We start from the raw sequence: 22404 nt of genomic DNA, 5'->3' as shown, positions 1-22404 counted from the left end.
GAAAATAAATCCAAAAGACAGAAAGAAACACACTAAATCCTCATTTAACTTTCCAGAAGTGTTTTTAACGTTTATCTTCAAATATCTAGGACTTCAAAGTTTCTCTGTACAAGCAGTTAAGAAAAAAGGCAAACTAACAGAGAAAGCAGCAATAAGAAAAACAGAGTTTATTTGGCAATGGTGCAGAAATATGCTGCCTGGGGCTACTACTCATGAAAATACATTAAAAAGAGATCCCAGAAAAGCCTTCAACCACCAGGTAAAAGGATATAAAAGTACTGTTTTTTTTCACCTTTGTAAATATTCAGGGAATTATTTTTTAACTTAAATATGGAGACATTCCAGTCTATACATGTTTGGTAGGCAACCCAGCAGCTTGCTAGTCAATTCTAGGGGTAGATTGTCAATATTCCATATCAGCTTTCTTAATTTAAATAGCTGGTGGCAGCAGAAAGCTTCAGTTTAAAGCTCATGGATTTGCCTATTTGCTGCTCTAAGAGCCATAAACATATGTATCTTTGGAAAACTATCATGTGTTTTCAACTTCCTGAAGAATTCTTGTAAAATATATCTGAACCACACTACCCTTTGTCCTGAGCTTTTATGCCACTAATGGACAAACTGGGAGGAGGCTGAGAGCAAATGTGCTGTTAATTACCCAGATGGCTTTTTAATAGAAACTTGGATTATTCTGCAGCCACTAAACTTTGTCCAGAAATTTCTTAATAACACTGGTGTGCAAGGCATTCCTTCCAGGAGAATAAAGATCTCATTGACTGGCAGATTCAGTTATGCCAGGTTAATTTAGGAGACGGTAGACAAAGAGTGGGTATTGCACAGACCAGAGAGAATGACAGACCATATCTGAGTTGCCCAGTCTCCCCAGCAATGACAGATTTTCTAATTCACTGCAGATTCTCACAAAACTGGGTGGTCAGCTTTGGAGAGAATCAACAGTGGGTCTATTGATTCTGGGTGGGAGCAACATAATTCTGAATTAACCTGAATTGATTCAATACAACAGAGAGTCTTGGTATCAGACTAAAATTTGGATTAACACATTAAATGTTAGGTCAGAATGTTAAGTCCCAGTGCTGAAAGACCTATATGAAATTGGTCAAAGCTAATACAGGCAGATATTTAGCCAGAAGATAATTTGTACTTTTAGACTCTAGAAAGGCATCACTCAAAGTCCACTAACACAAATGAAACCTTTTATGATAGTACATGTTCTGATACAGTTTTGTTTTTTTGTGTGTGTTTGGGTTATAAGCAGTCATTTGGAACATGGGCCTCTTTTCTTAAGTTCATCATATACATATACATATACATATACGTGATAAGAGAGAGAGATAAGCTCTCATCTGACACAGTAATTGTTGTGAGACATCCTTGCTCATTTTTTGTTCCCACTTTTGTAAAATTATCTCACCAAGGGCAAAATCTGCTGCTTTGGCTTTCCAAGTAGACAGCAATGAACTTTTACTAACTTTCTTTCCCAGATGAATGCTCTTGTTAAATCATGAAGGATGCAAACAACCATTTTGAGTATGTTTTTCCAACTATGAAATGAATGTATTTATATTTAGGAAAATAAGAATAGATCTAAATAACTCCCAGTTTGCTAATTATTTTAACATAAAAATTCTAAACTGTCTTAATTTTCAAACCACATTTAAAAAATGTCCAAATAGCTATGTCTACAGAAAAGAATATGCAAATATTTGTTGCAAAATAGTCCTAGGACAACCAAGCAAAATAGTTCCCACATGAGCTGAGGTAAGAGTAAAGTATTTGAAATCAATAAAACTGAATGTGAGATTTTGTTGGATTATGTATTTTCTTAAATATTCCCATTACTTGGAATGCCTTCCTCTTACTGTATACTTTGTCTTGCCTTAAAGAATGAAGAGATAAAAGATTGAAATGACCCTTAACACGTTAAGAGAGTACTTTTTCTCATTTAAAAAATGAGATGCTTGTACTTAAATCTTGATAATTTATAAAATCTATCTCTTAGTCTTCCTCTTTCCGTTGACCCTTCTCTCTTCTCCTTGTTAAGTGATCACCCAAAAGTGAAACCAATAAGGGAAGTTTTAATAAATTTGAGAAGACTGTTGTTTGTATCTTTCCGTGTACTATAACTTAGTCACACTGTCATTTAAAAATCATCATTTGTTAGCAGTCATAATGGTGGGTATATTCTGCCTTCATCTAAGCAAGATATATGTTCAGGTCTTCAGATGTACTTAATCTTAAGTAACTTATGATTTATTGTTCAGTTCGGGATTTACCTGCCAGAGGCTCTTTGTCAAGTCTTACAAACTGAAAAAGAGTTTCCACTTCCATTTTCCATCTTGATCCAAGTTTGTTTTCCCAATGCAGCCTTGTGCCTTTACCTAGCACCTGCACACTGACTCCTGGTGGCCGAAACTAGACCCCACAAAATCTCTTGAGCTTCAAATTATATCCCTTTTAGTGAAAACTTCCCTACCTGAACCACTCTGTATTAAAACCCATCAGTCCTATATCCTATTCTCAGAGTCCTGCTGGGTAATTCAGTTAACTAATTTATAGTAGGTTGTGAATGTGACTTTCCATCCCTTCCCCAGTGTTGCAATGTTTTACATAAAAGAAGTGTCTCATAGGTACCTGGACAGAGGAAGAACTTAACAGAGGATCTTCACAGGCAAATTACATCACAAAGGCTTCCATTCAACATACTCCCAAGATGAGCCTGAACCAATGACACTTCCTAGAGTCATGTAATAAGAACAAGGGCTTTAGAATCAGGCTTCAGTTTAATCCTGATTTCTTGGTTTACTAGTGCTGAGGTCTTAGAGAAGCTACTTCCCCTCCTGAGTTCTCAGTTTGCTGTCTGTAAAACAAGGATAATATTATTTCACTCTGAAGAGATTGTTGTAGGGACTATATATGCAAAGTACCTGGGATATAAATTCTCAAATAAGTGTTTGACATTAATCTTTCCAAAGGAAACATGAGGATACATATTTATGATGATCATATTTTTATTTCAAAAATGAAGTGTTCAGGATATGAAGAGTATAAATGACATAGGGGGACAAAGGGACAAAAATATTGGAGGTTAAGATTGTTCCTCTCAAATGTGAGTCCTAGAGGCAAGATGTCTGCAGCATCTGCTACACACTTGGAAATGTGCTACTTGGCGCTAGAGAATTTTTTACACAGGCTATAACTACAGCATGAAATACAAAATACAAAAGAGCAAGTCTGTTTTTCAGTTGTAGTAAGTCCGAGGGCTGCTGGGTGTAGCTTCCAAAAGAATGCTAGCTAACACCAAATCAGACTTCTAAATAAGCCCAGAGAACAGGCAACTCCAACAAATGGACAAGTGTTCAGGAGATGTTTGTGTACACACACATCCTCTAACACTGTAAGTAAGATAAGAATGCACACTCCTTTGCAGCAGTCATAAAAGCTAGAATGGAGTTAGGTAGTGTCTAGGTGCCTTTGATCAAAAAACAGGGATTAATTGTTGCTGACTTTACAAACACAATTTTCTTTCCTTTTCTTCAATTATTTCTGTTTTCAGCCTTCACTTTTAGGATTTAGTTACAGCATCTTGTACTTCTTAGTCAGCAGACATATGCCATTTGGGGGATGCGATGATCCCCTTTTTCAAAATTAAATTTTGAAGCTAGAAGTGTCAAGTTTCATTTCTCATTTAATGTAATTCTATGAGACTTTACTCAGCATTATAAGACCAAGTCAGTACCCACCGGTCGTCATGTGTTTCCAGGCATTAAACATTCACTGAGTCATGCCCAAGGTCTTGCTATTAATTATTTTCCCATGCACCATCAACTACAAACCTTTATCCATTAAGTAAATACTCATAATAAAGCATGGTAAGATCCCTAATAAACATATAATTTAGTTAGAGAGATTCAATATATGCAAATTAACAATGACAAAATATTATGGTATAAATTATACCAAATCATTAATATAAATCACTTTTTAACTACTCAATGTTCCTTAAAAAAGTAACCTGTACCAAATGTCATGCTGGCAGATATTTCCTCTGTTTGTTTCACCTAATGGTGAATCCCAACAGATCGGGATTTAGTAACAGACCATCCATCATAGGTGGCCCTGCATTTGCTATGTTCCATGGTATCAGAGAAACCTTTTCATTACAAGACAGGCTCAACTGTAAGACTGCCTGAAGACATGGACCCAGGGAGCAATTTTACGGAGAAATTTCTGTTTATATGCTTGCATGCCAGGGGGATGGGATATAAAGGGAAAACCGAATCCTTTTCTTCTGAAGCTTATGGTTTTGATTGTCTTCTCTCCTCAAATTCTTTCTTGCTGCCACTACCTGGTTATCCCTTCATGAAGAGGTGGCTCCTAGGCAGAGACTTAACTGCTGCTGAGAAAAAGGAAATTCCTCATTTAACCCCAGCTGCTACAGGATGTAAACTGAGACTCATGGGGAACACAGACCATGAAAAGTATGAGGCGTGGCCTTCACGGAGATGACCAATATATATGGTGACATTTCCCTGCTTGGAGGAAGAGCTAGAGTCTCGGATATGACCCCATACTCTCATTTACTCTTTCTGCAGGGTACTTTTTCCTTTCACAATTATATATTCTTAATAGTCTAAAAAAGATTATGTTTGTTCTTTTGTTGTTGTTGTTGTTCTTTTCTTGGCTCACAGAGTTTTCCCATGTTTGGCAAAGTTCTTTGTTCTCTAGGACAACCCAGTTGTTTTTCTCTTAGGCTAGACAATTATATTTTACACTGTTTACTGTTTTATAGCATCTGTTTATAAAAATGTATTTATTCTCTTTAACAATTCTGTAACAGCTGCTTCCTCAGATGAAAACCTGGTTTGGGCGTAGCTCTCCAAGATGAAATAGAACTATTTGCAGTTGGGGGGAGGGCAGGAAATAATTCTCTCAATCTCTGAGAAGTATAAGTTTGCCTTATGTATATGTGGAAGATGAACCTATTCTGGACAAGACTCACAGAAACGTGATGGCCTTATGAATTATTTGAAGTTCAGACAATTATGAAGCATTTTTATTTATTACTTTACAGAAAATACTCAAAAGTACAAACCCAAATTAGTAAAAGTACTGATGTGTACTAATTAATAAGAAAGTTAATACTTTACTAAAAAAATTCCTATTATAAGAAAAAATTAAAATCTGAAAACAGCATTCACTATAGTAACAAAATTATCAAGTTTTAAAATTAGACTTTAAAGTGCCATTTCTATAGTTTCTGATCTCTGAAAATTTTCATTAATCTTTACCTGGAAATATGGTGTCCAAATCTCCAAGCCCCTAGTCCAGGATTTTAACAATGCAGATTTCCTTAGAATTTCTTTCCCCAAGGAATTTTTTCTTTCTGTTTTGGGGTTTTCATTTCATATTTTAAACAATTCATTTATTCACACAATAGTTTAATTTCCTTTGAAAGCCAGAATATATCATTTCTTCACCTTGTTTTGTTGTCTTTCCATATGGTAAACATCGATCTTTCCCTAACTCTCATAAAGGTCAATTTTTTAAAAATCTATGCACACACCAAAATCACTGATGAGGAATGTCCAAAGTTCTGGGAAAACTAGTACTTGAATGTTCTTTAAGTGCCAAAATATCACAACTGGGGGATATACCCTTCTCTTAATCATATGGGAAAGAGAAGAAGAAAGCAGATTTTGGTAAAGAAAGACATATAACCTTTCATTGCCATTAAAAACAAAACAAAAAAATCTTTTGGCAGTTGACAACATTGTTTAAAATGTAAATATTTGTATTTGATATTACTTTGTATTCAGCCCAACATTTATCTTTTTTAAAAGCTGCTTCAAAAAATTTTGTCCCTGTTTTTCCTTAATTTTTGAATCAAAGTGTATTTTAAGAAAAATGAAATCTATACACTCCTAATTTATTCCTCTTAATTCTTCATCATTTTGTTTTGGAAGATCATCTGGTGGCCAAAAAGCCTTGGTCTATTTCCAGATTTTGTCATTTAATTATTAAATTTTATTTAACCAACAATTTTTAAATCATAAGTTTGGAAAACTGAGTATTTATTACAATCCTGAAACCTTTAGGTCTTAAACACTAATAAATTAATAAATGAATGAGTCAATGACAAGGAGGGGACAACTCAAAATCAACCAGATAGTACTTAAATAGGTTTTTAAACTCTATCAGTTAGTAGTGGTTGAAAATTTTATCCATGCTGTACACCTTAAACTTATATCGTGCTGTATGTCAATTACATCTCAATAAAAATAGGGGGGAAAGACAATTTTAACCCAGTGCCAAAGAAAACCTTTCCTTCCTTCAAGTATTAATTTGGCTGATATAAATACAATTTTCATACATTTTCTAGGCTATATTATAAATTCCCATATGATCTATATAAGCCATTTTTTTGAAACATAAATCTCTCCAAACTTTGAAATAAGGCACATGTTTACAAAAAAGTGTGGAACATATTGGCAAAATGAAACTTCCCATTTAAAATTGGAATGTAAAAGAAAAAGTTGCTAAGACCTATGAGCTGGACACAGAATATGATCCTAGAACTCCAACAACAGCCACCGTGGACTGAGAGCTTATTATGTGCCAGGCACTTTGCTCCATGCACCATGTACATTATTTCATTTAATCCACATGAAAGCTCTGAGAGGTCAGTAATACTTTTATTCCCATTTTGCAGTTCTGAAAACTGGAGTTTAAAAAGACTGAGCCTTGGTTTAAACCTCAGACTGTGTAAGTCCAAAGCTGGCACTCTGTAGCATCCCTAAATGAAGCTGCAGTGGGAAAGGCCTGTAATGTCACAGAATGCAGCTGCCATAGCAACAAGCAGTCACTCCTCCTTAAAGGATTTTTCCAACCCACCCTGCCACTTAGACTGTTGCTCCTTCCTTTGCCTCTGGGCTGTTTTTAGGTTACCAGGGAAAGTAAGTAAGTGATTAATGTCCAGGCTCCTGTAAAACACAATGTCGTAAAGGTACTGTAATGTGAATCCAGATTTTATCCAGGCAGATCATAGACATGTTCCCGGAGAACCACAAAAGTAAAATACAGTTATCAACTATGATCACTTTTTAACTAGATGCAAGGTGATATGTTTCTAGGCTTCAAGGAAGCATCTTGTGTCTCTATTCCCCCTAGGACTAGACTGATCCCACTGTTACAGCAGAAGCTTGCCTAAGACAATTTCTTCCCTTACACAAAGACTAGGCAAAGTCATAAATGAAAATATACACATTACCCAAGTGGAAAAAATAGAATCCTTTTTCAATGACAGAAATCATGATTTAAGAGCACCAGATGTCCAGTTCCTTGTCTAGGTGGAAACTAGAGACTACAGGAGAAAACATCACTTCTTTCTCAGCACGTTCATAGATTATTACTTCCAGTCCACAACTGACACAGTTTTAGTTCTCCAGCTTGCCCCTCCAAGAGAAACAAAATGAATACCTAATAATCATGAGCTGAAAGTAACCCAATTATAGAATTAAAGAGTCTACTGGTTTTGTAATTAGACAGACAATTTATCAGAGGGAGATTCATACCTCTGGTCCAGAGAGACAGAGAGCACTAACTTTCAGCAGGGATAGCACTTGCAATTACTCCCAAGACTTATATAAGAAGAAAGTAGAAATTTTAAGATGACTTCCACGTCTTGTTTTAAAACCAGAGACAATTTTCGAGAAATTCAGTCCCCTTGCTTGGGGTTCTTAAGCAGTAAACCCCCTTTATCAGATTGAAGTGGCCACAATTTCCAACCCAGATTTCAGTTCTTTTTTTTCTTAAGGAAATGTATTCCCCTTTTCAGATGTGCTGTTCACTTGATCTGGAGTGATTGTGATGTGCTATGTGTTTTGTTTTCAGTTTTGTTGAAACAATAAACCTGTTTAGGACCAAACCACAGCCAAACTTAGTAGCCTCAGTCCATTTCCTTCTTGGAGATGACCTTCATCTGCTCCTCTCTAGATATAAATCCTACATATCTTGCAAAACAGCATAAGTTCCCTTTTTCTGCTGAAGTTTTCTCTCATAATCCTCACATGAGGTGTTTGCTTCTTCCTATGCCTCTACCCATCTGTAGCACGCATGTGGTATAATCATGCATTTCCTAGCACAGTTAATAATTTTATATCTAAACATCACAATTTCACTTAAATTATTGTTTCCTCTACTGAAGGAACTAACAAAAAACAAACTTGATCTAAATCCTCCCCAAACTGCACCTGCTTCAGTGCCCAGCATGATCTCTGCCACACCCATTATCTGCTAAGTCAGAATCTGAGTTTTCTATACTCTGTAGACAGATCTTTGTGCTATCATTACCAGGATTGGATTGATGCTCTTTAAAGTGAAACCCAAAGAATCCAGATAAACAGTGAAATCTTAAACAGCCCAGCTACTAAGAGTTAACCCAGGGGTCTTGGGAGGAGTCTAGGGAGCTCGGGTAGGATTGGTTATTCCTCTCTTCCCCATTAGAATGTCTCATAGTCAGATTGGTCTATATTGTTTTTCTTTCTCACAAGCGAAATTATTTTTACAAAATATTTATATCTACCACTTTTGGTACGTCTTTTCCCTGAACCAAAGCCTTCAAGATCTGCCAGCATTGGGCTTTCTGGGCTTGTCTTTAGGTTTGATTTGGGCACCATTTTGAAATTGGAAAATAATAAAGCTGGTGGTTGCCCAAAAAGTTAAACATAGAATCACCATATGACTCAACGATCCCACTCCTAGGTATATAATCCCCAAAACTGAAAACAAGCACACAAATACTTGCAGAAAAATGTTCATGATAGCACTATTCACAGTAACCCAAATGTCCACCAATGGATTAATGAATAAACAAGATATATTATGTACGTATGATGGAATATTACTCAGCCATAGAAAGGAGTGCTATTTCCTCAAAGCATTAGTCTAAGTCAAAGAAGCCAGACACAAAAGGTCACATGCTGTATGATCCCATTTTTAGGAAATATCCAGAACAGGTAAATCCATAGAGGCAAAAAGCAGATCGGTGGTGGCCAAAGGCTAATGGAAGGGGGAATAGGGAATGAATGTTTAGTGGCTACAAAGTTTTATTTTGAGCTGATAAAAATGTTTTAGACCTAGATAGAGGTGGCACAAAACTGTAAATGTACTAAATGCCATTGAATTATGCACTTTAAAATGGTTAATTTTATATTGTATGGATTTCACTTCAATTAAAAAAAAATAAATTTTGGCCCTTTTAGTCCCTATTACCCAGGGAGCTACAGAAGCAGGGAGAAAGGGAGCCTAACTCAGAGGGGAAAAGTGTTTGGAAAGGATTCGATCTAAGCCAAGACCTGAAAGACAAGTAGGATTTAAACTAAGCTGGGAAGGTAGATGCAGATAGAGGAAGGAAGGGGGAAAGAAAAATATCCTAGGAAGATGTGTATATGACGATCTAATAATATAACACTGGCATAAGTTACTTCTCTTCTCCCATAAAGTGAAATTAACAAACATGTATTAATCATCTATTTGTGGGGAGCAATGCTAGGTGTGGGGAGAAACACAGGCAAAAAATGGGCATACAAGAGAAATAAAACTAGCATTTATTGAGCACCACCTATATAATGGATGTTTTACACATATTATCTCAATTAATTCTTTAAATAGACCACAGAGATGAGTATAAGTAATTCTATGAAGTTAAGTAACTTGACCAACACTGCACAACTTGTAAACGGAAGAGACAAAATTCAAATCTAAGTGTGTTTGACTCCAGAGCCACATACAGCAGGACATAATTAGAGCTGCTGAAAGTTGAATAACTTGTAAGACATCAGTGGAGAGATGTCACAGCATAGAGCACAGTGCTCCCTGCTGGGGGCAAAGGACATGGAAAGAACTGGGACCAGATCTGAGGAGAAACAGATGTTCCAATTCCCAGGGCCAGAAAGTAGAGCTAAGGAGGAAAAAGCTTGGTCATCAACTGCTCCTGAAGCTCTCCCCTGACCCCACTGTTCTGAGGTGAGGGGGCCTCCTCTCTGCACTTTGTACTTACTCCATCAGAGCACTCCACAGATTCAATGTTTGGCTTTGTATTTTTATTCATATCCCAGTTCCATTACTTACTAGCTTTGAGTAAATTACAGAAAAGTACAACTCTCTGTGCCTCAGTTTACATATCTTAAAAACTAGAATAATGTCAGTAAGACATTCTGGATTAAATGATTCAATATATACAAAGGGCTTAAATGTCTACAAAAGTGCTCAATAAACATAAACATTTTTGTTGTGGATGTTGTATTAATATTTCCCTCACCAGGAAATCTCAGCTTCTTAAAAGTAAGGACCTTGTCTTTTTTTTCTATCTCCAGCCTCTAGCACAGACACTGGTAAACAGAAAGTTCTGAGTTAAGGTGGTGGTGAACCCAGTTCTATACCGGTTAGGGAGATTTTTCAGGACTGAGGCTATGGCATCGTCTAAAATCATACTCTTTTGTTGTAACCACTTGACAGCTATAAAATAGAGATTGTCTGTCATCAAACATTTACTGAGTACCTACTATCTGGCAGGCTCAGCATTGGGGATATAGGGTTCTCTAAATTGCCAGGACTGAATCTAGTCCAAATGATTGATTTACCATTCAGTTTAGACAGGGAAATACATAAGAAAACACACACTTGTACAGCCTCAAGAGAAATACGTGTGCAGTGTCAAAGTCTTGGCTATCATTAGAAAGAAAGCATTGCTACTCATATACAAATCAAACTATGATCCACTAGCTCAGCACAGAAGTCCTTTTTGGCTCCAAAAAAGTTGGCACCCAAGCAAGTTTTGTAGTCACACTGCCAAAAAATACCTGGCCGATACATTATAACGTGCTTCATTGTTTTCTTTCAGACATATTTCAGTAATTGCCTGTCTGCAGGTACAAGATGCTTACAGGAAGTGATCAATCTTTCATGAGATTATTCTACAATTCCTTAATGCAGTACAATAAAAGCTTGAAGAGACAGCCACAGTCATGTCAGTGCATGCTTCAAGGAAAGGGTGTTTTAATGGGAGATAAATCTGATCACATAATAGCCATCATGATAAAATCTCTTTTTCAAAAGATATCAACCCAACAGGAAAAATCCACTCCCTGGGAAAAAAAAGAAAAAAACAACAAAGCCCACCTCTAAACCTAAAACCTTTCTTTTTTCTGGTAGGAGGCCAGATGAGCTCCTCAGATGTCATGAAACACTACTGCTGGAAGCTGAATGGTTCATCTGTCCCCCAGATCCCCACGTGGAGATACTAAAGATGAGAAAGGCTCTTGTTTGCTGCTTGAAACAGATGTGGTGGACTAAATGGGGAGATGTCCAGCTGAGAGAACCCATGAACCAGCTGCCCAGGGCAGTCAGCTTAGATAAATACCACCTGTTACTAAAGAGCCAGAGAAAAATTAGTCCTATCCCAGGAACCTGCTGATTATCTGCCTATTATGCTGAGGCTTTTGTGTCTTTCAACCTCCCAAATTCCATGTGTGTCTCAGAGCGATGGTCACATTTGCTGTGCTTAATTTGATTCTGGACAGTGACAGAGGCTTTTGGAGCATTATGTTAAAGTATTTTCTGGGGGCCGAGAGTGCATACATGAGAGAAAAATAAATAACACCTGTAAGCAGAGAGCGACGACTCCAAAAGGCACCTTTTAACTCGACAGTCTCAGTGCCCTGTGGAGTCTGGCCACCTTGAAGGATGGGCCAAGACCCCACCTTCTGCTCGCTGTTCCCGCGCTCTCCCCGCTCCTCAGGTAAAGCGGTCCTCTCTTACGCAGTGAGTGTGAGTAAATACACAAACACATCCACGCACTCACTCCTTTGTTCCTGCTGTTCCCATCCTTATAATGTCTTCCCCTGAACCTTCCAAACCCCACTCTTGAAGACCCAATTGAAATCTGCTTCTCCTGGAGTCTTCCCCGGAATTTTAGCCCAAAATCATTTTCTCTGCACTGCTGCTGCACTGAAAGTCCACAAGGTACACTTAGTCACTCTAAGCTGCTGCTTCCATCTCTCATCCCAAGTAAATCTTTCCTCCCCAACAAGACTCTTTGAGGGTAAAACTCTTCCCTCTGAGGCCTAACCCATCATCCAACACAAAGTTAGACATATAGCAAATCAATAAATGTATTCTAAACTGATACAACACTGTCAAAAGTTATTTGGGATGACAAAATGCTAGATCTAAACTAGAGATCTTACTGGAAAAGTCCTCTAAAGAGTTCTGCCTCAAGGCTACCAGGAGTCAATGTGCTGGGAGTCCTAGACATGTAGCCAGAAAGCTTGGGACTGAATCCTGGTTTTCCTAATTATTAACTTTATGATCAATTATTTTAACAATATCAGTTCCCTCACCTGTAAAATGGAACTCACAGTGCCTAAGTCAGGGGACTATACTGGGAAGCACCAATGAGGCAGTTTTGGACTACAGTGTTCACTTGCATCACAAAAACCAGGCATAATGGTTCTTCAGTAAACTGCACAATTGTTTCAACATCGAACTGATCAGAACACAGTGACACTATCCTAAACTGATGCTTTTTAGGCTCCACAAATTTGACTAAGAGAATCATCTGGGGAGCTTGTTAAACTATAGATTGCTGGATCTCAGTTTTGAAGATTGTGATTTAGGAGGGCTGGCTGTGCCCAAGTGAGTCCAAAAATTAGCCAGTTTAGGAACTACTGGATGAAATCATTTTTGTCCATATTTATTTTGCCCAGTATCTGACTAGTGAAAAGTTATTAGGATTATGATTTTCAGAAATGTATCATAAATGGTATGCACATTGATAATGGCATTAGTGATATTCAGCTTAAAAATAGGTTTTATCTCCCAAATCTTTCTTACAATTAAAATCTATATAATCACACACACATATGCAGGGACATGAATGGGTGTCTGTGTGCATGTGTGTGAATTTCCTGAAGGTATGTGCTGTAATTACCCAGTATTCCGGAAACTCTCATATATCAATTTATCTCTGTAATCTGATCATTTGCTGCAGTCAGGGTATGTCCCATTTCTATTCCCCCACAAAGTTCACTCATGTTTGTAAAATAATTACTTTAGCTAAAAAAGAAGACTTTTTAAATTTCAAAAAGGAAAAAAAGTGACACACAAAGAAAAAAGAAAAAATCGTCAAGGATATGAAACTTACTTTTTAAGGAAGCAATTTAGGGCACTTTTCTACCCTGAAGTCTACCTAGCTCAAACAACCTTGTGCTGAGAACATAGGCACTCTTAAGAAAGCCCTCAACCCAGAGCATTTTGTCCCTCAACTGGGCAGGGGTCAAAGCAATCAACAGTAGATTAGACTAAACAGGAAGAAAACCAGCTCAGTTCATGTGGCAGACACACAAATGGTCATCCCATTCAGAAACAACCTAAGTTTGAAAAGAATTTAGGTTGCAATGGTTGGCTTATACATGTAGATAAATACCTACACCTTCTGTCTCTTTTAAATGTATTTAGTAAGCACACTCAGCCATTATATTGTGCAGAACTTTCCCACAGAGACTCCATGAAAATCAACTCAATGCCTTTTTTTTAAATTATCCCAGACACTGCTTCTGGTACAGAGGAAACAAAGCATCCCCTTTGCCTGGGCCCCCCCCAGTGTAAGGAAAGCCACTAAGTCTTTCACAGGAGCAGGTTGTTCCAGCTTAATTGAATGAAGTAAACCTGGGGAAACACCTGACATTGCCAACTTGACCTCTGCTAAGCCTTCTGAACGTCAATCACCATCCTCCAACACAAAGCCTTCTACTAGGCTTTCAGCCATTTCCCCTGCTTACACAGGTAGCTTATCTTAAGGATTCCATGGTTTCAGTTATCATTTCTGACCTCATTGTGAAATAAGTATTATTTCCATGCTGGGTTTTATGTCTAAGCCTGCAGAGGTATTTGCAGGATTGATTGAGTAAAGAGCATCTCATTTCAGCCTTTTGTCCACCAAGATCCAATAACTTATTTTAAAGGAAAAAAAAGTTTTAATTTATGAGAACATAAGTGAAAAAGCTCAAAGGAATAACACCGGACAGAAACTGTCCAAAATCATAATTTTTGGTATTTCACAAGAACATTCAAAAATAGTATGCTCAAGAAAACAATTTGTAAAGAGCTATCATAATCCTTATTATTATCTTCAATATATTAACATGCAAAATAAGTAATTGTCAGATTCCCTAAATTATGTAAAACAATCTAAAAGGTTATTGTGAAGACCATATATATGTCCTGCTATACTTTGTTATGCTCGGCTATGATTAGTCTGTATTTCAGTTTGCATTTAAACAATTGTAATACAAAATATTGGAGAAAATTATTGTCATTGTATTTATTCCAACAGTATTATACAGAATAGAGTAAACATTCATACTGTTTTGTTCCTGGAACTTCTGTCATAAAATATTCGAGGTTAAATGATAAAACATGCTTCATAAGATAGATACAGAATTTATTTCAAGTAACTCAGTTTTCCCTATTCTCATCAAAGGGAAGAGTTTTTGTGAATTTGTTACCTGAGTTTTCTATTTCTTCTTCAGTCACTTGTTCCAAATCCAGGCTTCACCAATTCTCTTTGGTCCTCGAAGATGAAGGTTTAGTTCAATGAAGGTGAGGCAGGATTTCCATCACATCAACCCTCGTGTGACTGCAGAGAGAAGATCAGGATACATTTAATCACTTTGTCACGTAAGCATATATCTCTCTGCCTCCACAAGACATGACCATATTCTTCAACTTTTATAAACACTTTACAGTTTAAATTATTGAATTATTCAGAGCTGGCTTCAGGAATATATAGTTGATATGACTGATAAGCCATCAAATTTGAAAGCTGTCACTGAAAATATATATCAAGAACAAATTTAAAGCATTATTATGTTGAACTGACCAAATTAATTGAACAAACCTTTAATAATATTTCAGTCAATAATGCAGAGAGCTAAATAATTAAAAAGATAGGTTTTACTTGGGGTATTTTTTAAGCATTTATATGATTATTTTAATATGATTCATGCCTAGGAAAGTAATGGTTTATATTTTACATTTTGACCATAACATTATTACTCAAGGAGAAATCTTCCCCCCGGTAAGAGAAGCTATGACTGGGCACTTAATCAACAATGAACAGTAAATCACTTCAGAGTTGTTAAAACAGTTTGTCCCCAGGGCTGCTTGTTCAAGATTAAATTCACTGAGGAACCATGCTCTAGAGAACTGAGATCTTCTGTAAATCCTACCAGCACATTGTATATCTTCAGAGGCTTCTGCTGCCAATCACTTTAGGGGAATTAAGAGGGAAAATTGCATTCTAATACCAAAGAGTAAGTCATTTATTAAGAGCAAAAACATAAGGTTGTGTAAACAAGAATTTTTATTTTCATTTAACCAGTGTATACTTGAAATCCTCAAAAGCAAGATGGTACTGGAGAGAAGTAAAAGATGAAGACTTTGTGTATGGCAGATTTACTGAGGGAGATTATGGCTAATCAACTTAATAAAATTTCAATTTAGCTCAAATAATGTCCACATACAAAATTTCAACTCAGAACATTTTCCGAAAGAAAACAATCTTTCTTAAAAAGAAATGCAGAAACAGGTAATTAGGACTTATAATTTGAAAGAGATTATTATAAATTAATCTAAGAAGGAAAACTTAAAAGCTAAATTTAGATGTCTTTTATTTAGCTATGGCAGGTCCCTAAATCTGAATGTTTCTACAAACTACCTAACAAAACACACAACAGCATAGACAATATTCTGTACACATAATCTAATACAATATACAATACAATACAATCGGCACATAAGATCACACATAACTAACACATACAGCATAAATAAGTCACTGAGAATACACAAATTTCAAATTAACCCTAAAGAAATAAACATCAAATTCCAGCAGAGAGATCTCTGGAGCTTATGGTCCAAGCCTAAGAGGAGAGTGAAGGAAACCTGAAATGGGTGCAGAGAACAGAATAAGGAAGTAACAATCCCAAGGAAGGTAGACCACAGCCCTACTTACATTTACTAAAGAGTAAATCACACACAACTTTTAAATCATTAAAGAAAAAGATCTGCGATCTGGCAAGTCAGAGTGTACAGAGAAAGAACTTGACAGTGTGTAGGAGCTAAGATGATGTTTTCAAAAGAGCATCACTTCTGGGGGAGATGAGGATGAAGAGGAATAGAAGAAGCTAATGTAAAAGATGGTAAAGTAAAAGAAAGAATTAAGAAGAAGAAATAGAGATCCTGAGGAAACAAACAAAAATGACAAAAACTAAATTACAACAATGCTTCTTTTCTTATTTAAAAAAATACTATGCTTAAAAAATAGTCTACTCAGAACTAGAAATTTTGTAAGACACCCAAAACCATCTACTTTTATCCTGTTGACATAGAAGGCTTACTGCAGGACTTCAAAATGAAGAGAAAGCAAAATCAGTGTAACTCCATATAAAGCTACAGTAAAAATATACCAGAAAATGAGTATCACTACAATTTAACTCATGGTCATTCCAAAAGAACCAGGAAGAAAAAGAAAACTGTTACAAAATTTTGTGGGTTGGATTTTGTAGGAAATAGTTTCTGACACAAAGATCTGTATGAAGATTTATTGGTGTATGACTTGGAGAATAACACTTATAACAAAACATTGAAAACGATTGAACAGAGAAAGAAACCAATAAGAAGTGCAGTTGCAACAAATGTCTCAGTCAATATAAGAAGTGCTAAGGTCAGGACAGTCTCAAAGATGTCCCAAATCAAGGCAAATTGGCTGGAACTTTGTACATTTACATCAACCAATAATTAGGTGCAGGCAAAGATGAAGCATGTTGTAGCAGCCTGTCAAATATGCATAACTTGAATCTAATCATAGGGAATTACCAAATTCAGATTGAGAGTTATCCTACAAAGCAAGTGGGAGATAGCCCTCAAAATGTTAATGCAGAAAAAAGTCACAGAAGTTCTGAGGAACAGGTCAAAATAAACTACAGAGAAGTAACAATCAAATTCAATAAATGATCTAAGATTTGACCTTGGACTAGGAAAAAAAATACTGTAGAGTTCATTAGAATAGTTGGTGCTGTTTGAATATGGGCATATATTTGGCAGTAATATAGTATAAATGTTATACTTAATTTGATAATTCTCTGTATATATGCAAGAAAATATCTTTGTTCTTATAGTATATACATGCTGATATATTTAGGAGGAAAGAGTCATGATGTTTGATGGAAAGGAGACAGAACATCAAAAACAATCTTGAAAAAGAATTGCCTGGTTTCCTGACTACTACAAAATACAGTCATCAAGATATTGTTACTGACATAGGCCAGACAGATGGCTCAGTGGTACAGAATTGAGTCTAGATATAAATCCCTATGCTTATGGTCAATTCATTTTTGACAAGGGTGCCAAGACAAGTCAAAAGGTGAAAGAATAGTCTTTTCAACAAATGGTTCTAGAACAATTGGATATCCACAGATAGAAGAATGAGACTGGATTCTTACTGCTATGGTCTGAGTCTCTGTGTCTCCTCAGAATCCATATGTGGAATTCCTAATCCCCAAAGGTGATAGTATTAGTAGGTGGGTCCTCTGAAAGATGGTTACAACATGAGGAAGGACCCCTCATGAATGGAATTAGTGCTCTTCTAAACAAGATCCCTCAAAGATTCCTAGTTCCTTCTGCCACATGAGGATACAAATAAAAGTCTGCAGTCTGGAAAAAAGCATTCACCCAACCATGCTTACACCTTGATCTCAGACTTCCAGCCTCCAGAACTTTGAGAAATCTATTTCTGTTGTTTATAAACTACCCAGTCTGTGATATTTTGTTACAGCAGCCTTAACAGATTAAGAAACTTACCTTACATCATGTACAGTATTAACTCCAAATGGACTAAAGAAAAAATCTGAGCCAACACCACTGATTCTTAGTATAAAATATGAGTAAATATTAATAATCTTGAATTATGCAGTATTTTTTAAGATATGACACCAAAACCATAAACAATAAAAGGAAAAGTAAATAATTTTAGCTTCATTAAAGCTAAAACTGCTGGGTTTCAAAGGATAAAAATCAGTAAAGTGAAGATAAGCCACAGAATGAGAAAATACTTTTGAAAACCATATATCTGATAAAAGAAGCCTTACAATTCAATCTTTGTTTAACATTTTATAAAAGGATTTGAATAGACATTTCTCTGAAGAAAACATAACAAAAAAACTAGAAGCATATGAAAAAAAAATGTTCAACATCAGTAAATAATAAGAAAATGCAAATCAAAGACCCCAAAATTCTTTGATCTTGAAAACTCTTTGTAAATAGTTTTCAGTAGTTCCTTTGAAGAGTGGTATCTGTTCCCATCAGGACACTGACATACAGGGTGGGGATGATAATTTTTAATGAACACATCCCCATTGAAGCTAAAAATGAATCAAGATTTCTCTATTCACAGTCATTACCCCATGTTTTCCTATATCAAGTAATATAATGATATGTTAAGGAGAAATGTGATATAAAATATTTGAAGAAAGTTATTAGAAAGAAAAATCATTAAGATAACATTATCTTTCTAGCAAACCCAAAAGAGTTAACTGAAGATCTTTCATACTAAATAAGAGTTCAGTAAAGTGGCTGAATTCAAGAGTAAATTGATAAATATTTCTTAGTTATTTTCTTGAATTCTAGCTATAATTATTTAGAAAATAGAATGTGGAAAAATATTTTCCATAAGTATAATCCAAATTATAAAATATACATTAAAAAAGAAAGATGTGAACGATCTGTATGATGAAAACAAAGGAATTACTGAAGAATATCAAAGAAGACCTAAATAAACACAGATATTTTCATATTTCCATGGAGAATGATTCAATGTGAACAAGATATCAATTATTTTCCTAATTAATTAGACATTTAATATATTGTCAGTCAAAATTTTCATAGTTTCTACAACTTCTGAAATTATTCTAACATTTACATGACAAATAATTGTTCAAAACACAAAATCTTGTCTTTAATAAGAGTATTGAGTTATAGGTCTCTTAGCAGATATTAAAATCTACTTACAAGAACTAAAAAAGATGGAGTATTGGCTTAGGAATAAGCAACTGGTCAAAGGAAAATATCCTACAAATAAATACAAAAGCATTTGGACATTAAACATAGTAAACATGACATATCAAATTAGGTAAGTAGGTAAGATTTTTGGAAACTGTGCTGAAAATTTTGTTTTAAGGTAACAGATAACAATTTGCAAAGTAGATTTAAATTCTTTATACATAGGAACACACACAAACATACACATACATTTTCTCACTTTCTGTAAAATCTCCCCCACACATGTGTGCACATATGTGTACTTAATGCTTTAAAATACAAAGACATAAGTAAAGTAGAAAAAAATTATAAATTATTATATAATATTGAAGTTAAAAGGCAGAAACTCTGATAATAGTGATCAACAACATTAAAAGTATAACACTTCCACACTACCAAAACACTATCTAGGAGAAATTTTTTGTTTTATACTAAAACATAAAATCTTTCCTAAGTCAATAAAACATTTTGAACATGCCAATTAAATTGGATGAAATATATGAAAAAGCAATTCACAAAAATGTACCAATGGCAAAACACTTCACTATTAAGTAAATAAAGCAAATTATTGACATAAAGTAAGATATAATTTTGCTTATAAAAAGTTAGAAATATTTATAAATATCTATGTTCAGTAATGCTGTGGAATAGAACAACAAGAATACATAGGAAAGCATTTATTAAAAATATGAAAGAATATTTGTGAATTTTTTCAAATTTTAAGAACATCAAAGGCCTAATTGGGTGCAGATTTATGCTATATTTGGTGTTGGAAGGGTCAACTGTTAATGGCTTCAATGCAATTTCAATATAAAAATCCCAATGGCTTTTTTTCAACATGACAAGCTGAATTAAAATGTATGTGGAAACAAGACTTTTTTCACTTCATAAAAAAGATTGAAAGACTTGTCCTATCAGACATAAAAACTTATTATAAACTTACATAAATAAACACAAGTTTAGAAAAATTAATCAGTTGACAGTAATAAATAAACCAGAACTAGAATCAGACATAAATGAAAACTCAATATGTGATAGGATGGATTATTCAATAAGTGGTGCTTAGACAATTGGCTATCTACACTGGAAAAAAAATGAAAAGGGCACTTTACAGCATATATATAAATCAATGTTCAATGGATTAAAGTTGGAAACTAAAAAATGAAAACTTTTGAAATATTTAGAAGACAATATAGATTGACATTTTTCTGGCCATACTGTAGAAATGATATGATAAGAAAGACATAGAAGTGCTAACTTAAATCCACATAAACACTGAGAAATTTGATTACATTTAGAAGTTCCCATTCATCCAAATATATGAGAGATATGTAGAAAAGTAAAACCAAAAACTGGGAAAAGACTTTTGCAATGCATACAAACAAAAAAAGAATTAGTACAGAGAATTCCTAAAGAACTCCAATAAATTTATGATAACCTACTAGAAAAACTGACAAAAGCATGAATACATGTTGAATAGAAGATGAGAAAAAATGAATGTTTAATAAACATGCAAATATGTTCAAATTCAGTAGCAGTAAGCATTGAAAAATAAAACCATAATACAGTCATAGTCTTATACTCATTAGATTTTCAAAAACATTAAACATCTGACAGTATCAAGTGTTGGTTGTGACATGGACTTACGGATCTGCTTCATATGGCTAACAGGAATTCACCTGATAATACAGGTTTAGAAGAAAATTGCAACTATCTGTGATTGTGAACTTGTAATACTACTTAACAGAAAGACGATTCTTTCAGGATGTTTATAGCAGCATCATGTGCATTATCAAAAATTGGAAACAACCCAAATGACCACTGACTGGATGGTCTATTCAGATATGGAATAACATACAGCAGGGGAAATGGTGGGACTAGAGAAATGTCCAATCACATGAACAAATATTAGAAAAGTTAATTGACATTGTTGAGAAAAGATCCAGAAAGCCACATACTACACAGAGTAATTTTAATAAAGAACATGAAACTTCAAATAATATACTTTAAGAATACATACATCTATAGTTAAACTGTTCTTAACAGTGGTTAACAAAGAGTTCAGCATTGAGATTATCTCTGGGAAGAGGCAGAGGAAGGGAGTCAGGGCAATATACATTGGTAGTTTCAGTGATATTGATCATATTCTAGGTAAGATACTACAAAACAGATATAAATTGCATATATTAATGGATATGCATGAAAATATATAATAAAATTTTTAAGTAAGAAAAATTCTAAAACATTTATTTTAGAAAAGAAAATCCTTAAAAAGCAAGATAACATTCCATAATACAATGAGAGCAAATCTATCTTCTTCCTAATTTGAGATATTCCAGAAGGGACTGCACACTGAGAAAAAACCTGATTTTTTTTACATAAAATTGAAAAACAAAATTCTGTTTACACAGAAACAAATTATTATTAAGTCTGAAAGTAAAAAGTATTTAAGTTGAATATGACTTTTAGGGAATACACTGCTTATGCAAAATAACACATCTCTTTTCTATATCTTCAGTATCTCCAAGACAAAATAAGAAGTTCTGTCTACTGTTTGAAGAGCAGCAAAAATGCTCATATAACTAGTGAAGAAGCGCATGAAAATATATTGACATCTTGGATTAGTGTGGTTTTCTATCCTCTAATCAAGAACCAGAATCTGTTTTCATCTCAACCACATCCCATCTAACAAAACAGCTCACTGATCATGTCTTTAAATGAACACAATAACTTCTCCCATCTGAATATCCTGCACTACAAACTCAAAGACATTGACCTGAGTAACAGAAGTCATCTTAAAGATGAATGCATTATGCAGCTACAGAAATTTGCTGTGCCAAAAAAAATAATTTTAACACTTTAAAATTTAAAAACCATTCTTTTGGCCCTCAGAAATTTGTTCTAAATATTAGCCCAATTGTTTTCCCAAAAATTTGGGTGAAAGTAAATTTTGAAGGTTAGCTTGTTTTTCACAACTCTCCCTTCTATAGTCCCATTTTAGTATAAACTGTGAAAAATAAAGTTACAGGGTGAACTTAGTTTATTTTTTCTTGTAATAGGACAAAGACCTGTGTCTCTTATTCATCCTGCAGAACTTGCCTATTAGATTGATTCAAGCCTTAAAGGACAGTTTATGCTACTTTTTTGATGCTTTTGTATAAATAAAGAAAAGCATCTCTGTGGAGTCTGTTGAATTGGCTAAATCATCCATTGTTAGAATGTCCTGCC

Source organism: Vicugna pacos, unplaced genomic scaffold, assembly GCF_048564905.1.
Source record: "Vicugna pacos unplaced genomic scaffold, VicPac4 scaffold_19, whole genome shotgun sequence".
Lineage (NCBI taxonomy): Eukaryota > Metazoa > Chordata > Mammalia > Artiodactyla > Camelidae > Vicugna > Vicugna pacos.
The sequence above is the reverse complement of the archived record's forward strand: the minus strand, read 5'-3'. Positions refer to the sequence as shown.